Here is a 22,698-nt window from a genome sequence, read left to right as displayed (position 1 = left end):
TGATCCCAGGAATAGAACACACATTGCAGTTCAATACTTCAGAAACATAGATACCAAGCTACATACAACAGACATTTGACAAAACACAGTCTGAACAAAAACTCACCAAATAAAATAATGCTGTGACCCAACACTACAGTAGAACTGTGCACTTTTAAGCACAGTCTAAAAAATGAAGGGCCTCTGTGCATACAGAAGAACTGTACAGTCAGTGTGAAAAACTCTTTAGTGCAAATCATAAATGATTCTTTCATGACAGGCGGCTTCCCAGGGACACTAAAGGATGAATATGGAACCAAATCCAGCGACTGCTTATTTCTCAGTAGGAAAAACAAAGCAAAAATACAACATGGTTTCTTACACAGTTGAATTACATATTACAACAAATTTTTACAAGTGATCAGAGACTTAGGAGAAAAACACATTCACTCAGGAATACCCTAAAAACCTAATAGAAAATTGTTTCTACAGGTACCTTCAAAGGTTGCCTGGATTGGGACATGTATTATGGTGACAATTATGCTAATTACACTCCTGGAAATGGAAAAAAGAACACATTGACACCGGTGTGTCAGACCCACCATACTTGCTCCGGACACTGCGAGAGGGCTGTACAAGCAATGATCACACGCACGGCACAGCGGACACACCAGAAACCGCGGTGTTGGCCGTCAAATGGCGCTAGCTGCGCAGCATTTGTGCACCGCCGCCGCCAGTGTCAGCCAGTTTGCCGTGGCATACGGAGCTCCATCGCAGTCTTTAACACTGGTAGCATGCCGCGACAGTATGGACGTGAACCGTATGTGCAGTTGACGGACTTTGAGCGAGGGCGTATAGTGGGCATGCGGGAGGCCGGGTGGACGTACCGCCGAATTGCTCAACACGTGGGGCGTGAGGTCTCCACAGTACATCGATGTTGTCGCCAGTGGTCGGCAGAAGGTGCACGTGCACGTCGACCTGGGACCGGACCGCAGCGACGCACGGATGCACGTCAAGACCGTAGGATCCTACGCACTGCCGTAGGGGACCGCACCGCCACTTCCCAGCAAATTAGGGACACTGTTGCTCCTGGGGTATCGGCGAGGACCATTCGCAACCGTCTCCATGAAGCTGGGCTACGGTCACGCACACCGTTAAGCCGTCTTCCGCTCACGCCCCAACATCGTGCAGCCCGCCTCCAGTGGTGTCGCGACAGGCGTGATTGGAGGGATGAATGGAGATGTGTCGTCTTCAGCGATGAGAGTCGTTTCTGTCTTGGTGCCAATGATGGTCGTATGCGTGTTTTTGCGCCGTGCAGGTGAGCGCCACAATCAGGACTGCAAACGACCGAGGCACACAGGGCCAACACCCTGCATCATGGTGTGGGGAGCGATCTCCTACACTGGCCGTACACCTGTGGTGATCGTCGAGGGAACACTGAATAGTGCACGGAACATCCAAACCATCATCGAACCCATCGTTCTACCATTCCTAGACCGGCAAGGGAACTTGCTGTTCCAGCAGGACAATGCACGTCCGCATGTATCCCGTGCCATCCAACGTGCTCTAGAAGGTGTAAGTCAACTACCCTGGCCAGCAAGATCTCCGGATCTGTCCCCCATTGAGCATGTTTGGGACTGGATGAAGCGTCGTCTCACGCGGTCTGCACGTCCAGCACGAACGCTGGTCCAACTGAGGCGTCAGGTGGAAATGGCATGGCAAGCCGTTCCACAGGACTACATCCAACATCTCTACGATCGTCTCCATGGGAGAATAGCAGCCTGCATTGCTGCGAAAGGTGGAAATACACTGTACTAGTGCCGACATTGTGCATGCTCTGTTGCCTGTGTCTATGTGCCTGTGGTTCTGTCAGTGTGATCATGTGATGTATCTGACCCCAGGAATGTGTCAATAAAGTTTCCCCTTCCTGGGACAATGAATTCATGGTGTTCTTATTTCCATTTCCAGGAGTGTATTATCTGTTATGGTTAAGAGACATTCTACAATTTTTGAATATAATATGCTGCACAAATAAAAAGCATCAAATTACATGTGTTTGTCTATACATTTATGTATCTGTATTGGGTACATTTATTTGTTGACAATATGTATACAATTCATATTGTTTACAGAAAAAATCATAATCCTACAAAGCTACCCTTTGGCAAAGTGCAAACTAATCACTGCTTAGTGTGTCACAGAGTGCATCCACAGTTACCGTTAAAACCTTGGGCAACATTTCTGGGAGAGGGGAAGTCTTCCTCACACGCCATAACAAGGTCAATAAAGAGTAAGAACTTGTTGCAGGCATTGAATTTGCTAATGAACTCCTCCTGAAGGCTCATATTAGTTGATCCGTATATTACAAACCCAACAGTGTCCATCCTAGAAACATGGTGTCAGCAACACTGAGAAAGTACAGTGAATGAATCAATAAATAAATGAGGAAATGAGCAATTCATTTATGAAACCAGATCCAATTTATCGAATTTGTGTAATTTCATTTTTTTCAGCATATCCCAAGATAACAGAAAGCATTGGATTACATCCTACACAAACAACAGACATAAATTATGTTGATGAGTCAACCTTGCACTGTCCCAAAATTAACATTTCCAGTTTTTCAGAAAATTAAATGCAGAAACCTTTGTACATCATTAAATGTTACTTTCCAAAGGTTCTACGACATGGAGTGGTGAGCAGATGACGTATGTGCAATGGTATCTTCCAAACTTCGTTGGAAGTCAACACTGTGCCTATGAAGAACAAGAAAATAATGGCTAAGCTACTGTAGGTCTAATGCAATGATCTATATCACTGATGAATCACGTACATATAGGAAGTATGATGTTCTCCTATCGAAAAGATACAATAATTTTCAGTGACAGTGCACATTTCCATTTCTCCCTCACCCCACTTATGTCTGAGATTTGGTGACTAGTGTAATGTAAGTGTAAATTGGATTATTTATAACAAGTCAATGTATGATTTACAGCAATTTTATTGTGTTTGAAATTCTCTGAATATTCTGTATAAATCTGTGTTTGTCTGTTCAGGAAATATTTCACCTTGAAAACGGGTCTTTCTGGAAATGCTCACAATGATTTCTTCATTCAAAGAAATGGAAAATCTCACAGGCTGACATGTCAAGACAGACCGATCGAGGTGGCACAGTGGTTAGCACACTGGACTCGCATTCGGGAGGACGACGGTTCAATCCCGTCTCTGGCCATCCTGATTTAGGTTTTCCGTGATTTCCCTAAATCACTTCAGGCAAATGCTGGGATTGTTCCTTTGAAAGGGCACGGCCGATTTCCTTCCCCATCCTTCCCTCACCCGAGCTTGCGCTCCGTCTCTAATGACCTCGTTGTCAATGAGACGTTAAACACTGATCTCCTCCTCCTCCATGTCAAGACAGTACATGGCAATGTTTGATAGCCCAAACAAGCAGTGTGTGTAAAAACACACACTCAGACTGCTTCCCATGATTCTTCATTTGCCGGCCCCCCTACCTCAACAGGATATTTTGGTAATATGCTCATTTCACAGTTCACCTGTTTGCTTTTTCTACCACACCAAGACACCTTTGTTTCTTGGTCACAGTGATATACCATACACTTACCCAGGTGACTGGATGACTAGAGATGGCAATTGGATGACCATGGCCGTTGCAGTATTTATGCTGTGGTTTCAGTTTGGCATGCTGTTTGTTATGGTGTGAATAGCTGTGGAACCAACAGGTAGCAATATTTTTCATATCAAAAATTTCATTGTATAAGATACTAAAAACAGATCATTGACTAATTTCCAATTTATCCACTATTGCCTTTATTGTGAGAACTCTATATAGATTGTTGCCATGTTTCTTCTGTCCAAATGTACAAAAGAAATCAACAAATCATTGCATGATGCTCCACTTTATTTATGGTCTATACAATTTTGTTTTCTCTCTTCAGGAAGTATGCTAGGATAGGGATTATTGTAGTGTGTGGTTTTCAATGTGTACTGAGCGTGTTGACATACACCTGCAAATAAACAGAAAAATAATTATGATAAGTTATTTTTTGAGATGATGATAAAAATTTAATAACTGTCCTTCATAGTTAGCATTAAACTGAATTCCATTCTTCTGAAATTATGTAGGTGAAGGAAATTTAGACAGGTAATTAATTTCAGTGAGATTTATTATTCACTCCAAATGACCAGACCTGCAGAGTAGCATAGATGTATTTGTGCTGTCACAAGGAGAAGGTTGCAGGCCTGTGTCCAGCTGGTGTTAGACCTCCTATGTCCCCTTCCCAGTTGGCCCCCTCACTGCCTCTCCTACTGTGGCCTTTCCTCAGCCCACTAAAAGCCCCATATACTGAGATGTCCCTGTGCAACAGCAGCATTACATCACATGAACATGGCTCAGAAAAGCATGCAGCTACAATTCAATTTACCCACAAGCAAAGCTCCAGTACAAGGTAGGGCACCGCAACTGACCTGAACACCATGATAAGTTTCAGCCTCTACCCAAATCTCAGTCAACCCCCACAATGTGTTAGCTGACACTGCCTGTCCCCAGTGCACCAAAACCCTTGTATACTGCAGTGTCTGTGTGAACCAGCAGCTTTACATTACATGAAGGTGCCTCAGAAAATCATCCAACTACAATGAGGTCTATCCACCAACAAAGCTCCTGTACAAGGTAAGGCACCACATCTAGACAGAAGTCCTTGCTCATTTTATCCAAGATGGAATACCCAGACACGTCATAATTATTGGATGTGACACTTTAACTAAGGTCAGGAGCTGCCAAATGGCACAGATGTGTTTGTTCTGTTGCAGGGAGGTGCAAGCTGGGTTGCGGTGGGCTGGTGTTAGGCAGCCTCCATCTCTAATCCCGTTGGGCCTCTCACTGGGTAAGCGGTTGGGACGTATCCCCACTGCATCAGAAATCACATGTACTACAGTGTCCCAACATAACAATGTGAGTTCATCATATGAAGAAGGGTCAGGAAAGTCTGCAGCTATATTTGGGTCTCCCCACAAGGAAAGCTCCTGTACAAGGTAAGGCACCACAATTGAACAGAATTCCTTGCTAATTTTATGTGAGATGGAATACAAAAACACATCAAAATTACTGGATGGGACACTTAAGCTGAGGACTTTTGCAGAGTGCCATAGATGTGATTATTCTGTTGCAGGGAGGTGCAAGCCGAGGTGCGGCATGCTACTGTTAAGCAGCCTCCACCTCTAATCCCATTGGTCCTCTCACTGGGTAGGCGGTTGGGACGTATCCCCACTGCATCAGAAATCACATGTACTACAGTGTCCCAACATAACAGTGTGAGTTCATCATATGAAGAAGGGTCAGGAAAGTCTGCAGCTATATTTGGGTCTCCCCACCAGAAAAGCTCCTGTGCAGGGTAAGGCACTGCAACTAAACAGAAGCTCCTAGCTAATATTGTGCAAGGTGAAATTCCAAAACACAAAGTGGCAATTTTATTCTTCCATAACTTGTGCCGAGAGTGTATTAAAATTACTGCATGTAAAACATCAAATAATGAGCACAGCTGTAAAGAGGCATAGCTGTGTTTGTACTATTGAAGGGAGGAGCAAGGAGGGCTGTGGCCAGCTGGTGTTAGGCAGCCTCTATCACCATCCAAGTTGACCCTCTCACTGCCTCTGCAGGTGGGGCCTCTCACCATCCCACTAAATGCTATGTATAAAGTAGTTTTTCTATGCAACAGTACCAGTACATCACATAAGTTTGGCTCAGAGAAGGGTGCAGTTACAATTGGTTCTAGCCACCAGCCATAATCCTGTATGGGATAAGACACTACAACCAAACATAAGCTCCTTCCTAATTTTGTGCAAGATCAATATCACAACACAAACAAGTTTCTGGAAATTGTGCAGAGAGTGTATTAAAATTACTGGATGTGACACCTATTTGAGTGGCAGAGTGGCATGGTTTTTTTTTGTGCTGTTACAGGGAGGAGCAAGCAGGGCTGTGGCCAGCTGGTGTTAGGCTACCTGTACCCTCATCCCAGTTAGCCCCCTCACTGCTTCCACAGCAAGGGCCTCTCCCTATCCTGCGGAAAGCTATGTATGCAGTATCACCTGCGTTCAAGTGCAGCAGGACATCACATGATGGTGGCTCAACAGAGGGTGCAGTTACAATTGGTTCTAACCACAAGTATGGATCCAGTACAGGGTAAGGCACCAAAAACAAGCAGAAGCGCCTTCCTCATTTTGTGCAAGATGAAATATCATAAGACAAACTCCTTTCTGGAAATTGTGCAGAGAATGTATTAAAATTACTAGATGTGACACTTATTTAAGTGGCAGAGTGGCATGGATGTGTTTGTGCTGTTGCAGGGAGGAGCAAGTAGGGCTGTGGCCAGCTGGTGTTAGGCAACCTGTACCCTCATCCCAGTTGGCCCCCTCACTGCCTCCACAGCGAGGGCCTCTCCCCAAACTGCGGAAAATTATGTATACGGTATCACCTGTGTGCAACAGCAGCAGGACATCACGTGATGGTGGCTCAACAGAGTGTGCAGCTACATTTGGTTCTACCCACGATGGATCCAATACAGGGTAAGGCACCAAATGCAAACAGAAGCTCCTTCCTAATATTGTGCAGGATCCAATATCACAACAGAAACGTATTTGTGAAAATCGCACAGAGAGTGTATTAAAATTACTGGATGTGACACTTATTTAAGTGTCAGAGCTGCAGAGCGGCATGGATGTGTTTGTTCTGTTGCAGGGAGGAGCAAGCAGAGCTGTGGCTAGATGGTGTTAGGCAACCTGTACCCCCATCCCAGTTGGCCCCCTCACTGCTTCCACAGGTAGGACGGCACCCCATCCCGCAGAAAGTCATGTATACGGTATCCTCTGTGTGTAACAACGCAACAGAGGGTGCAGCTACAATTGGTTCTATCCACGAGCATGGATCCAGTACAGGGTAAGGATCCACAACCAAGCAGAAGCGCCTTCCTCATTTTGTGCAAGATGCAATATCATAAGACAAACTCCTTTCTGGAATCTGTGCAGAGAGTGTATTAAAATTACTGGATGTGACACTTATTTAAGTGGCAGAGTGGCATGGATGTGTTTGTGCTGTTGCAGGGAGGAGCAAGTAGGGCTGCGGCCAGCTGGTGTTAGGCAACCTGTACCCTCATCCCAGTTGGCTCCCTCACTGCCTCCACAGCGAGGGCCTCTCCCCAAACTGCGGAAAATTATGTATAGGGTATCACCTGTGAGCAACAGCAGCAGGACATCACGTGATGCTGGCTCAACAGAGGGTGCAGCTACAATTGGCTCTACCCACGACCATGGATCCAATACAGGGTAAGGCACCAAATCCAAACAGAAGCTCCTTCCTAATATTGTGCAGGATGCAATATCACAACAGAAACTTATTTGTGAAAATCGCGCAGAGAGTGTATTAAAATTACTGGATCTGACACTTATTTAAGTGGCAGAGTGGCATGGATGTGTTTGTGCTGTTACAGGGAGGAGCAAGCAGGGCTGTGGCCAGCTGGTGTTAGGCTACCTGTACCCTCATCCCAGTTAGCCCCCTCACTGCTTCCACAGCCAGGGCCCCCACAGCGAGGGCCTCTCCCTATCCTGCGGAAAGCTATGTATGCAGTATCACCTGCGTTCAAGTGCAGCAGGACATCACATGATGGTGGCTCAACAGAGGGTGCAGTTACAATTGGTTCTAACCACAAGTATGGATCCAGTACAGGGTAAGGCACCAAAAACAAGCAGAAGCGCCTTCCTCATTTTGTGCAAGATGAAATATCATAAGACAAACTCCTTTCTGGAAATTGTGCAGAGAATGTATTAAAATTACTGGATGTGACACTTATTTAAGTGGCAGAGTGGCATGGATGTGTTTGTGCTGTTGCAGGGAGGAGCAAGTAGGGCTGTGGCCAGCTGGTGTTAGGCAACCTGTACCCTCATCCCAGTTGGCCCCCTCACTGCCTCCACAGCGAGGGCCTCTCCCCAAACTGCGGAAAATTATGTATACGGTATCACCTGTGTGCAACAGCAGCAGGACATCACGTGATGGTGGCTCAACAGAGTGTGCAGCTACATTTGGTTCTAACCACGATGGATCCAATACAGGGTAAGGCACCAAATCCAAACAGAAGCTCCTTCCTAATATTGTGCAGGATGCAATATCACAACAGAAACTTATTTGTGAAAATCGCACAGAGAGTGTATTAAAATTACTGGATGTGACACTTATTTAAGTGTCAGAGCTGCAGAGCGGCATGGATGTGTTTGTTCCGTTGCAGGGAGGAGCAAGCAGAGCTGTGGCTAGATGGTGTTAGGCAACCTGTACCCCCATCCCAGTTGGCCCCCTCACTGCTTCCACAGGTAGGACGGCACCCCATCCCGCAGAAAGTCATGTATACGGTATCCTCTGTGTGTAACAACGCAACAGAGGGTGCAGCTACAATTGGTTCTATCCACGAGCATGGATCCAGTACAGGGTAAGGATCCACAACCAAGCAGAAGCGCCTTCCTCATTTTGTGCAAGATGCAATATCATAAGACAAACTCCTTTCTGGAATCTGTGCAGACAGTGTATTAAAATTACTGGATGTGACACTTATTTAAGTGGCAGAGTGGCATGGATGTGTTTGTGCTGTTGCAGGGAGGAGCAAGTAGGGCTGAGGCCAGCTGGTGTTAGGCAACCTGTACCCTCATCCCAGTTGGCCCCCTCACTGCCTCCACAGCGAGGGCCTCTCCCCATACTGCGGAAAATTATGTATAGGGTATCACCTGTGTGCAACAGCAGCAGGACATCACGTGAGGCTGGCTCAACAGAGGGTGCAGCTACAATTGGTTCTACCCACGACCATGGATCCAATACAGGGTAAGGCACCACAACCAAACAGAAGCTCCTTCCTAATTTTGTGCAGGATGCAATACCAAAAAACAAGTTCATTCATTCCAGTGAGTGTATTAAAACTACTGGATGCAATACCTTAGATTTTATGTTAGGTCTGTTTATGGTATGGGACATGCACCAAATGCTGGGTAAGACTTTTTCCAATATCATCATTTGTGCAGAAATAAAAAGAAATATATAAATTATAATTAGACCGGAAGTGATTAGTTTCTGTGTAGTAAGGCCATCTGTTGTAGTTACTATCTTATTTGCATGTCCACCACAGTTAGAAAATATGTAAGTTGTCAGAGTGTCTTCATGCATCATAGTAATGTACCCATATGGTAGCAAGTTTTGTGTCCAATTATCACAAAATTAACTTTCAGTGGCAGTAGTAGTTATCTACATTCTTGCTGCATAGCGTTTCCAATGATTTGTGCTTCAGCTATTTAGTATAAAAAATGCTCCTTTGTGGTAGATTTATATAATTTTGTGCAGCAATGAAAATAAAAAAAAGGACCTCTATTCGCTTTTTTGCTAAGTGCTACTTGTCACCACTGTGTAGCTATGAGCATTGATTTGCTGTAGGATCATAATTTTTATTGTTAAAATTAAGCCTCCACTGTTTAATCATTTGAATATGTTAATGCTCTTTAATTGTGGTATCTTGGGCAATACATTGATAGTGAATAAATCCCCTTAAAATCAGAAACAGAGCACACACAACAATATTGCTCACATGTAGGTTCTTTCCAGTTTTGCTTTTTACCTTGGGTTGAAATGCCAGTCTTCCACTCACACACTTGTCCTTCATTTTAAGTGTTATATGTATAAAATAATGACTCAGAGCTGAAAATGATTTTTGATAGAATTCTGATGCGATTACTGACTCTTCTTCTAAATGTTGGCTCATGCTCACACATGGGTGGTTCTCTATTCACATTAAAGCACAAGCAGAAAGAATTTTGCTACCACACCATTCATCTATGTATCTCCAGTTAATTGTTTTGGGATTAAAGGCAGGATTCTTCACACAGTTCATTCAGTTCATCAGTCATTCTGAAATAGTAAGATGAAGTGACATAACCGATTTTACCATACTTCTTGGCTGTTTTATAAGTACAACTTAGCAACATTTCATCTATAACAGACATCCAGCTACTTGAAGAACCCACAAATCACTAATTACCTGATACATTACATAACATTGCATCATTTAAATGTGTTGAATCAGAACAGCACCTGCTCCTGATTTTTATTAGAAGGAAACATAACTTGATTTTAGCGTATGGCTCAATTAAAAAACTTGTTAAATACCTGAAACATCATTTACAAAATAAGAAAGGAAAGAAGGTGCACTAGCATTTAATGACATATTGACAATGAAACAGATTATAAACTCTAGTAGGAAATGGATGGGGAAGGCCATTGGCTATTTTCCTTTGAGAGGAACCATAACAAAATTTCCTTGTAGTAATGCAAGGATACAATAGATAATCAAAGCACAGTAAAGGCATCCTGAAGGAAAACCTATCTCGTCAGTGGACTGCAGGAAATGGGTTCTTGTTATCTGTGAATCTGTCCATATATTGTGGAACTTATCTAACAGGATTATCTCAGCATTCGCTACCTTTGTCCCATACTATTGACACTATTAGAATAATAGGATTCAGCATCTATCGTGAAACACTGGCTGCATTTTTCGAGTATCGTTTCAAATGTCTTTTGGTATGTGATAGGTAAAAACACTAGCAGTAATAACCACAAGAGGGTTCTCTACATAATATTCAGTGTGTTTCTGTAAGCTTATCAACCTCTGAGACATAGGTGTTAACTTCATTATTTTGTCTGGAGCTGTGGAGTAAGAATGCTGTCAAACCGAAATATCCTACTTTGCTTGCAGAGTACTGAATGATGCAGCACTTGGAATTTTATGTTACTTGTAATGGAAAACTGACTTTTGGACCTAGTAGATGATTTGAATAATTGTGTATTGTCATTAAAGAGATTGATTACACTGCAGTAAATTCAGTGTTTGTGTAAACACCCCAAAAACTAGTCATGTTCTATCAATGTCAAAGCTATTGGAGGAGTACAGTTTACAGCTACTTTCAATGGCACTTTATGTTTTGTCATCAGTAGTTTCTTCAAACTGAATTATGTAGAAGATGCAGAATATTTAAGGAAAAGTTTTGAAACACTCATAAGCCTGAGTGGTCTGCAAGAGCTCATCACTAACATTATTATTATCCTTCATCAGGGTGTCACTAGTTTTAAAATTCAGAGTTCTGAAATGAACCTAGAAAAGTTTTAAATCTAAATCTACTGCTACATCCAAACTCCGCAAGCCACCTGACGGTGTGTGGTGGAGGGTACCCTGAGTACCTCTATCGGTTCTCCCTTCTATTCCAGTCTCGTATTGTTCATGGAAAGAAGGATTGTCCGTATGCTTCTGTGTGGGCTCTAATCTCTCTGATTTTATCCTGATGGTCTCTTCGCGAGATATACGTAGGAGGGAGCAATATACAGCTTGACTCTTCGGTGAAGGTATGTTCTCGAAACTTTAACAAAAGCCCATACCGAGCTCCTGAGCGTCTCTCCTGCAGAGCCTTCCACTGTAGTTTATCTATCATCTCCGTAACACTTTCACGATTACTAAATTATCCTGTAACAAAGCGCGCTGCTCTCCATTGGAACATCTCTATCTCTTCTATCAACCCTATCTGATACTGATCCCACACTGCTGAGCAGTATTCAAGCAGTGGGTGGATTGCATTTCCTTAGGATTCTTCCAATGAATCTCAGTCTGGTATCTGCTTTACCGACGATCAACTTTATATTATCATTCCATTTTAAATCACTCCTAATGCGTACTCCCAGATATTTTATGAAATTAACTGGTTCCAGTTGCTGACCTGCTCTTTTGTAGCTTTCTATGTATTCGCAGCACATTAAACTTCCATTTTAAATCACTCCTAATGCGTACTCCCAGATATTTTATGGAATTAACTGGTTCCAGTTGCTGACCAGCTCTTTTGTAGCTTTCTATGTATTCGCAGCACATTAAACTTGTCTACATTGAGATTCAATTGTCATTCCCTGCACCATGCGTCAATGCGCTGCAGATCCTCCTGCATTTCAGTACAATTTTCCATTGTTACAATCTCTCGATACACCACAGCATCATCTGCAAAAAGCCTCAGTGAACTTCCGATGTCATCCTTGCAGGTCATTTATGGCAATTGTAAATAGCAACGGTTCTATGACACCCCCCTGCGGCACACCTGAAATCACTCTTACTTCGGATGACTTCTCTCCATTGAGAATGACATGCTGCGTTCTGTTATCTAGGAACTCTTCAATCCAATCACACAATTGGTCTGATAGTCCATATGCTCTTACTTTGTTCATTGAAGGACTGTGGGGAACGGTATTGAACGCTTTGCAGAAGTCAAGAACACGGCATCTACCTGTGATCCCGTGTCTACGGCCCTCTGAGTCTCGTGGACGAATAGCGCGAGCTGGCTTTCACAAGATCGTCTTTTTCGAAACACGTGCTGGTTCCTACAGAGTAGATTTCTAGTCTCCAGAAAAGTCATGATGCTCGAACATAATACATGTTCCAAAATTCTACAAGTGATCAACGTTTAAGATATAGGTCTATAGTTCTGCACATCTGTTCTACGTCCCTTCTTGAAAACGGGGATGACCTGTGCCCTTTTCCAATCCTTTGGAACGCTACGCTCTTCTAGAGACCTGTGGTACACTTCTGCAGGAGGGGGGGGGGGGGGGGGGGGCAAGTTCCTTCGCACACTCTGTGTAAAATCGAACTGGTATCCCATCAGGTCCAGCGGCCTTTCCCCTTTTGAGCGATTCTAATTGTTTCTCTATCCCTTTGTCGTCTATTTCAATATCTACCATTTTGTCATCTGTGCGATAATCTAGAGGAGGAACTACAGTGCAATCTTCCTCTGTGAAACAACTTTGGAAAAGACATTTAGTATTTCAGCCTTTAGTCTGTCATCCTCTGTTTCAGTACCATTTTGGTCACTGAGTGTCTGGATATTTTGTTTTGATCCACCTACCGCTTTGACATAAGACCAAAATTTCTTAGGATTTTCTGCCAAGTCAGTACAAAGAACATTAGTTTCGAATTCATTGAACGCCTCTCGCATAGCCCTCCTCACACTACATTTCGCTTTGCGTAATTTTTGTTTTGTCTGCAAGGCTTTGGCTATGTTTATATTTGCTGTGAAGTTCCCTTGGCTTCCGCAGCAGTTTTCTATCTCGGTTGTTGTACCACGGTGGCTCTTTTCCATATCTTATGATCTTGCTTGGCACAAACTCATCTAACGCATATTGTACGTTGATTTTGAACTTTGTCCACTGATCCTCAACACTATCTGTACTTGAGACAAAGCTTTTGTATTGTGCCGTCAGGTACTCTGTAATCTGCTTTTTGTCACTTTTGCTAAACAGAAAAAGCTTCCTTTTTTTTTTTAATATTTCTATTTAAGGCTGAAATCATCAATGCAGTAACCACTTTATGATCACTGATTCCCTGTTCTGCATTAACTGTTTCAAATAGTTCCGGTCTGTTTGTCACCAGAAGGCCTAATATATTATTGCCACGAGTCCTTTCTCTGTTTAACTGCTCAAGGTAGTTTTCAGATAAAGCACTTAAAAATATTTCACTGGATTCTTTGTCCCTGCCACTCATTACGAACGTTTGAGTCTCCCAGTCTATACCCAGCAAATTAAAATCTCCACCCAGAACTATAACACGGTGGGGAAATCTACTGCAAATACTTTCCGAATTATCGTTCAGGTGCTCAGCCACAACAGCTGCTGAGCCCGGGGGCCTATAGAGACATGCAATTACCATGTCTGAGCCTGCTTTAACCATGACCTTCACCCAAATCATTTCACATTTTGGATCTCCGTCAATTTCCTTCGATACTATAGCACTTCTTATCGCTATAAACATGCCTCCCCCTTCACTGTCCAGCCTGTCTCTGCAGTATACATTCCAATCTGAGTTTAGGATTTCATTACTGTTAACGTCTGGTTTCAGCCAACTTTCTGTCCCTAGTACTATATGGGCGTTGTGACCGTTTATTAATGAGAGCAGTTCAGGTACCTTTCTATAGATGCTCTTGCAGTTTACTATTAACACATTAATGTTGTTATTCCCTGTTGCATTTTGCCTACTCCTACCTTGCCGCGTCACAGGAGGCATCTTGTCGGGCCTAGGGAGGGAATTCTCTAACCTCCACATGTACTCCGCTACCCTTGTAGCTGCTTCCAGCGTGTAGTGCATGCCTGACCTACTCAGGGGGACCCTACATTTCTCCACCCAATAGCGGAGGTTGAGAAATTTGCACCCCAGATCTCCATAGAATCGTCTGAGCCTCTGGTTTAAGCCTTCCACTCGGCTCCCAACCAGAGGACCGAGATCGGTTCTGGGAACAATACTACAAATAGTTAGCTCTGATTCCACCCCGTGAGCGAGGCTTTCCGTCTTCACCAATTCCGCCAACTGCCTGTATGAACTGAGGATGACCTCTGAACCCAGACGGCAGGAGTCATTGGTGCCGACATGAAAAACAGTTTGCATTCGGGTGCACCCAGTGCTCTCTATCGCCACCGGTAGGGCCTCCTCTACATCTTGGATGAGACCCCCTTGCAAGCAGACAGAGTGAACACTGGCCTTCTTCCCCGACCTTTCCGCTATTTCCCTAAGGGGCTCCATCACCAGCCTAACGTTGGGGCTCCCAATAACTAATAACCCCCCCCCCCCCCCCCCCCCCCCGTGTGCCTGCTCGGACCTTGCTGAAGGAGCAGCCACATGTCCACTCACAGGCAGAGCGGGCGACGCCACACGGACAGCCTCTACATTTACCCTCCGCCTCGTGCTCTGTGAACGCCGCTGAACCCGCCACTCCCCTTCGGGAGAAGGTGGCCCAGCCGCGCCCGGTACTTGCAAAGATGTCTCGACAGGAGGGACAGTGGGTGAAGCATGTAACACCTGGGGTGTACCTTGCGACGCACCAGACTCCCCACTGCCGCGACACTCTGAGCCAGCAACCTGAAGACGGCTGACTGCGGCCATCAACACGCTCAGCTGTTCGCCACGAGTGGCCAGCTCCTCCTACGTCCGTACAGAGCAGTCACACATCCTATCCATCCTAAGGAATCAATTTACTGAAGAGACTTAATCAACTTTTAACTAGACTGCTAATTCACTGATTATTGACTAAACTGTGATTGCTAGCCACTTCTTGTAGAAAACAATGAAAATAGCACTACCTGTCTCTGGACTGTATTGAAAACAAGCACTAGCACTACTGGCACTATGGTTGACCAAAGGGTCGCTCTCTGACTGAAGAAGTGATAAGTGAGAAAAATACAGTTAATACTTAAATTAAGCTAGCTCACTGCACAGCAGACGTGAAGCAGACAGCGGTTAGGACGACACTGACACTACTGGCACTATGGCTGACCAAAGGGACTCTCTGACTGTATTCAAAACAAACACGAAATCTATGGAACACTATTAATAGCACTCTACAATTACAGCTTCCTAAAAGCAAAAACACACGGAAGAGGAAGTGACAAGGAAGAATAATACAGTTAATACTTAAATCAAGGTAGCTTGATGCACAGCAGACGTGAAGCAGACGGCGGTTACAATGTTGTAAAGATACTTAGCAGAGTAACCATTACTGCACAATTAGATACATTCCTTCCTACTAAATGGCATATTGAAAGTCATTCTTCCCACACATTAATTGGAAATGGAACAAGAAGGGAGTAAAATGATACTGGTACTGTACCCACTACAAACTGTATGATGATTTGAAGAGTACATAGATAATTTGAGATGTAGAGTTTACTATGCTAGAGAACAAATCCTGCTGTGGAGACATTCTAGTAATTGCTTGCTGTGATGTAGGGAATCCACAGATTATCAGGCTCTACATGTCAAGACAGGGATCTAAATCTTGCCCATTCAACATACAGTTCTACCATGTTATTAGCTAGTACAGTGACAGAAATGTTGAGGGAAGTTACCAGTTTGATTATTGTTTGGTTCAGGTGTGGGGGTGGCATCATAATGAGTGAGCATGTGAAGAATGAGAAAGTTATTTTTCCTCTCTGGCTTTAACATCAGTTATACCTCCTCTTCCTTACACAACTGTTTTTACTATAACACATGTTTCACCAAAAGCTTGATGCCATACAAATGAAATAGGTAGCAAATTTACATAATTGGCTACTGTTTGTGATGATTTACAAATTATAAGTCAACAAACTAATTTTTATGGTTATTGGTAGAAAAGATTACTCATACTGTCCCAAATAACACAAAAAAACACAGAAAATTGAAATGTTGTAAAAAACTTCAAGAAGTGAGGAACTGGCACACTCCACACCTGAGAAAGTTATATGCCCTAACACATGAACCTGCATTCTGAGGAAAATAACCTGGTTAACTCTTCACAACGTGGTTTCCTTTGAGTGTAATAAAACGACCTGTACAAGTCTTCTGGAGTTGAAGAAAGCTTTTGACACTGTCTCCCACAGTAGATTTATCATAAAGTACTACTACTGCAGAGCTGGAGTGAATGCTCTTTACCATACTGAGCCATAGAACAGTTAGTAACAATAATCAAAGCTTAGACTGGTTTTCTGCTGCCAGAGGCATGCCAAACAACTCAGTACTTGGTCCTTCCCCCTCATTTTTGCCATATGAGTCCTTATTATACAAAGATAATGCAAATCTAATTACACTATTTGATTATATAGAGAAGCTGTGACATAACATAAATATAGCAATGGACAGACATGCTAGTTGGTTCCAGACAAATTGCCTGTAAATTAATTATAAGAAAACCAAATATATTCTTTTCCCTTCTAGTGTCTCCAGCGAAGAGTACAAAATAATCTAACTGTTAGGTCTCTACACTGACCAGAAACTTACCTAGTTGAGTAACACAGAAAAACAGTGCTTCAGACTGTCTTGCGTGATTCATATGATGTACAAATTCAGAAATAATGTAAGCAAAAATTTTGTATTTTTCCACTATTGGTTTAAAAATTGTTTTCAGGTGGCAACAAGAAGGCTCTCAGATTTATAGTAACAATTTTTAAGAGAAGCATGTGAAAACTCATTTCAAAGCTCCTAGCCTCTACGTGTATAGTTACCTTCTCAGTGTCCGCTCCTGGTAGCTGTGTGGTCAGCACAATGGAATGTTGTACCTAATGGCCCAGGTCCGATTCCCGGCTGGGTTGGAAATTTCTCCTCTTAGGGACTGGGTGCTGTGTTGTCCTTATCATTATCATTTCATCCCCATCGACATGCAAGTTTCCGAAGTGGCGTCAGCTTGAAAGACTTGCACCAGGTGAACAGTCTACCAGAAGGGAGGCCCTAACCACATGGCATATCAATTATTTATCTTCTCGGTATTAAAGAGAATTTAAATAATTTTGACCTGAAGATGTACATACAGAAAGAAAACACAGGGACTGGACAGTCAAAAGATTTTCCCTACAACAGGCTTGCTAATGTTCAAAACTGGCCACAAATATCTTGGCCTCAGATATTTCAACAGATTCCAAAATGTAGTCCATTCTTTTGCCTACAGTGCACTTAAATTATTTTATCAGAGGGGTTTAAGAAAAAGCATACTACTCAAAAAGAGAACAGAAGAAATAAATTTTAAATGACATTAATCTCTGATAAATTACTCCCACATAAAGTTGTAATACTAGAAAATACTAGCAGATTCAAATAATCTACGTCAAATGGTTTGTTAACAGATTCATGGTTACATAATTTTAATGTTACATGTAACACTGTATTGTTGAATTAAATATCATGAAATTTTATGTACTCCTTCTCTTAACTTCACACTGAGGTGACCAAAGCCATGTGATACCGTCTAATATTGTTTCAGAACTACTTTTGCCCAGTGTACTGCAGCAACTCAATGTGGTGTGAAGTCAACACATCATAGTAAGCAGAAATACTGAACCCTGTTGCATCTGTAGTCAACCATAAATGTGAAAGTTTTGTCAGTGCAGGATTTTTGCAGCAACTGAATTCCTGATTATGTCCTGTAAATGTTTTATTGCATTCATCTTGAACAGTCTGGGTGGCCAAATCATTTGCTTGATTTGTCCACAACGTTTTTCAGCTGAACTGCAAACAATTGTGGCCTGGTGACATGGCGTTTTCTCACCCACAATAATTCCATTGTTGTTTGGGAAGATGTAGTTCATTAAAGGCTGTAAATGGTCTCCAGGTAACTGAAAGTAGCAATTTTGTTTCAATGATTCGTTCAGGCCACACTATTATAGAGCAGTGAGTGAAACAGTTTGTGCAAGTATTTCTTTTGTAATTTTGCAACATATTTCTGCTGATATTTCAACTATAAATCATATTTTGTCATGGAGCGTCTTCCATTGTCTTCTGAGTTCACTGTTGTGTTGTTGCTTAAGGTACCAAAATCATAATACAAGGAAAACTTAAAAATGCTGTAATCATAATTAAAAATAAAACTGAAGGTGGAAGATGCAGGTCAATAAATCTTATCCATCAATTCTTGAGTCAATCAAATTATGACAAGTTCTAGATTGACTAGAGAAATTACTATGACAACTTATAAGAGATACGAACAGAATCCAAGTTCTGCTATTATCTAATTTGAAACCCTCATCTTGATTGCTTATATTTCTTGCTTGTTGTTTTTCACTGCTTCTTTTACTTCACAAGCCCAAAAAGATGTGATGGTGGCCGGTTTTTGAAAACATTCATAATTAAGAGTGGAGAGCAGAAGTGCAATACTCAGTCACAGTAGATTTATTCAGGTGAAGAAGACAGTGTTGCCTATGTTCATTGTATTGTTTCTGTATAGTTGTGTGGTTTGGCCAATACATAATATTTATCACAATGACACAGATCCTTGCTTTTCACTTAGGTGTTGTAGTATCAGACGCCAAATGTGGCCTATTGAAACTCGACGAGAACTTTCCAAATGATTTATTTGTTCCCACTACAGTGCTCCATTCACCTTGCTCTGTGTCACAGGGCCCCTCAGTGCTGAGGAAGCACCTCAGTGACTTGTGCAACCCAATGCTGTGTCGTGCTGACCTTGTATGCCAGCTGCAGAGTTCCGATTATGTCAGGATGGCTGCTCCAGCAGCTGACTCAGCACTGCTTGGTGTGAGCCACGGGCAGCCAGCTGCGTCCTTATCCTCACCAGTGTGGCTGAGATCACAGCAACCAACAAGCACCTGCTATCCAGCGTCTGTATCTGTGGTCCTCACCTCGGAAAGTCTCCGGCATGTGTCAGGAGCCAAGACAACTGCCTGGGGTAGCAGGCAAAGGAGTGGCATGCCCTGGCTGGCTGCGGACACTGCATTGGTCTCAGAGGGTCAAACCAATGACCTGCCGTGGACTGCAACACTGGTGCCCCATCTGTTGCTGCATGTAGCCTGACAAAGTGATACACCCCGCCATCAAGGAGAGCTTCCACACTTGAATGAATCTCGTTAGAAAACAGCACCTATTTATACTTGCCTGCGTGCCTCTGTCTTGCCAAATGTTCCTGCACTGTGTCATGCATGCATAACACTTAGGTTGGCCATTGGCCTTCCTCTGCCTGTGACTTGCACCATGGAAACTACTGTGTGTGCTCTTTCCGGCAGTTCTACGACCCTGTGGCCTCTATTTGCTTTCGCAAATGCTGGTATGTGTAACTTACTGCAATCCGGCCCCCACCTGGCTGTAACTGGTGCTCCGAATATCACACAAAACTAACTTTCCCTATCCTAAACGGTGGTGCCACTTCAGCAGATTTTCACAAACCTATCCCAGAGAATTTTCTGATGTCAGTAAGTTCACCTGTGTCAAACGTGACCCCTTGATCCTTACTATTTTTAAGATATGGCTTCTCACACATGGAAAAAAACACTGTGAACTGACAACACCTCTATATGCTTCTTTTTCCTTGTCTCTTGATTGCTACTGAGGCATGACTTGCACAACTTTCTTAATGTGATATGGAGAAAATTCATGCTCCTAGAATACAGTTTTTTAGTCTTCTAGCTCATTCCAAGTCTGGCAGTTTCAATTGCAATAAGCAATGTGTGAATTTCAGTTCCAAATGACCAACACTGTGTGTAAGGGATTGTGCTGGATTCTACAGAGAAACAAAATCTATGTGAACAGTCGTGGACTGGCACACAAGTCCTCTCAAACTCAAGTCAATGGGAAATGGTAGACAGTGCAGGCAAATAAATATGGTAAGAGAGACCAGTTTCATAGTGTCATCAGAATGCAAAACATATGTGGCATTGCAAACCCTTGTAAATATGTGACTAACGACAATGACACACCAGCTGAGCAAACAATGTTAATTTAACCTTGATAACGGTCTGTAAGATACCACAATACCATAAATAAAATAAAATACCACAATGATCATAGAATTACTAGTGACTCAAAGTAATTTCAGAGATGTTGCAATACAAGTGAAAGGTAAGTGTGGAGGGAAACCCTTAAAACTAAGATTTTTTGTGGGTTGAAATATTTTACTCACATCTGAATATGATTTTAAGGTTACTCACATTGTAAAAAATCATTGATTTCCTGTATGTAGCCAGCTGACAAGATTAGATCTGAGTGAGGCTTTACAGCTTACATTAATTAGGGCATAAAGGTTGGTCATAGACATTAACATCAATGTATGTAACACAACCATCCTGAAGATGCAAGGAAGCCAACCAAAGAATCATGTGAACCCAGATCATCACATTAACCAGGTTTACTTTTTCTACACTGTAGTAGTATGTTAGTGACAGAATACCATTATTCAATTGGATACAATCCTTGTAAGATTTTTTCTGTCTATTTCATGATTCTAGATTTCCACAACGCAGAACAATGGGAGGAATTATAATGACTACCAGAGAAGCTCCCTGTCCAATGCCTGCATTCAGAATCCATAAGATACCATCAAGCAAGCCTTCATTTATAAACAAGCAAAAACGAAAGAGAGGAGAGTATGTCTCCACTCAGTTCTGTACAAAACTAATCCCAGTTATGCTTCTTCTATTGAATTAGAGATATGTTGGCACATCATGGTTGAAGTCTCTTTTACGATCTTAAATCTGAAATTATCTCTGTTAAGTAATATCAGTAGCCTGGAAATCATCTTACGCAAATGGCTGTTGACACAATGAACAAGGAATATTCAGAATTTTTGTCAGGAACACACAAGAAATGATTTGTTCTTATAAACATTGTCAATGTAATTCATTAAAAGAAACCACCACTAGTTGCCTTTGAAGAAAGAAACATGATGAGCAGCTCATGCTTCTCCTCTATTGTTGAAAGAATTATTTGTCTCCTTCCCCCCCCCCCCCCCCCCCCCCCCCCCCCAAGAGCTAATTTTTCAATATGTCTGATATGTGGAGAACTGGTGTTGGATTCCCAGTACTTCCTGGAATTTTACCTTGGTGGGGGTACTGCAACAGTGTGTGCGCATATTCATAATATCACTTGGTGGTGAATTTGACCGAGAAGTAGTAGCTCCACAGTCTGGGAAGATTTAAAAGGCTGGAAGAATAGTATGCTGATCCCATGCCCCTCTGTACTGCATCTGAGTGACACCACTGGTAGGGTCTGACTGCGCAATCAGTTGGTACTGAATGACCTGACATGGCCAGTACACTTAGCTTTAGCTTTAGAAAGAAATATTTCCAAGGCATCTTAATAAAATGTAGAACTTATCAGAGATAAGTGTTCATAACCATTCTGGAGTTTCTCATTATCAAAATCTCATATGTACATTTGAAACAACGACCATAGAAAAAGTGGGTATTCCCTAAGCTCAGTTTCTGATGAAGTCTTTCACTGAAAGCTAATGTATCTTTTAGTTGTGCCTGTTTGAAAGTCAGTGTGCCAGTTTTACAGTCAGTAGCAATGTATATTTTCTGTTTATTATTGACATTCCACCTGGAGTTTCCATTGCTTGATTTTATCACAGAAATACATCTTTCTGTCCAAAATTTCTCTTCACATTTTCGAAAACCACTTTCACCACAATCACTTAACTTGTTCTTTGGTTCTTGAATGTACTATCAAAATGTACTGTAGTCCACTTTCTTGCCATACTGCACCAGAACTGAACCCCCTATGAGACCTCCAATGTTCTGGCTCAGGACAGCTTCACTTCATTGGACCTACAAATCAACCCAAATTAGCATCCAGTCTACTATCCAACATTAAGAAATAATTGTTATTTAAACAAGCACTGTCTGCAGCTCATGGTCGTGTGGTAGTGTTCTCGCTTCCCATGCCCGGGTTCCCGGGTTCGATTCCCTGCGGGGTCTGGGATTTTTCTCTGCCTCGTGATGACTGGGTGTTGTGTAATGTCCTTAGGTTAGTTAGGTTTAATTAGTTCTAAGTTCTAGGGGACTCATGACCATAGATGTTAAGTCCCATAGTGCTCATAGCCATTTGAACCATTTTGAAACAAGCCCTTGCAGAGTGGTAAATTGCCATTCCCCCATACCACTTTTAACATTACATATTCAACATGGTAAGAAACAAATTTTACATCTACGTGATTCATAAAAATAATGCCAACCACACCTCTGCCATCTCATGCAAAGCTTATATTTTATACTCACTTACCATTCATCAACATGTATTTTAGATACCCACAGAACACACAAAGAGCCATCCCTGTTTCATCATGAAAAACTTATATTTCTGTAGTACACATTCTTCAATCAAAAAATCGTTTACAACA

Source organism: Schistocerca gregaria, chromosome X, assembly GCF_023897955.1.
Source record: "Schistocerca gregaria isolate iqSchGreg1 chromosome X, iqSchGreg1.2, whole genome shotgun sequence".
NCBI classification, from domain to species: Eukaryota; Metazoa; Arthropoda; class Insecta; order Orthoptera; family Acrididae; genus Schistocerca; species Schistocerca gregaria.
This window is presented reverse-complemented; position numbering follows the sequence as displayed.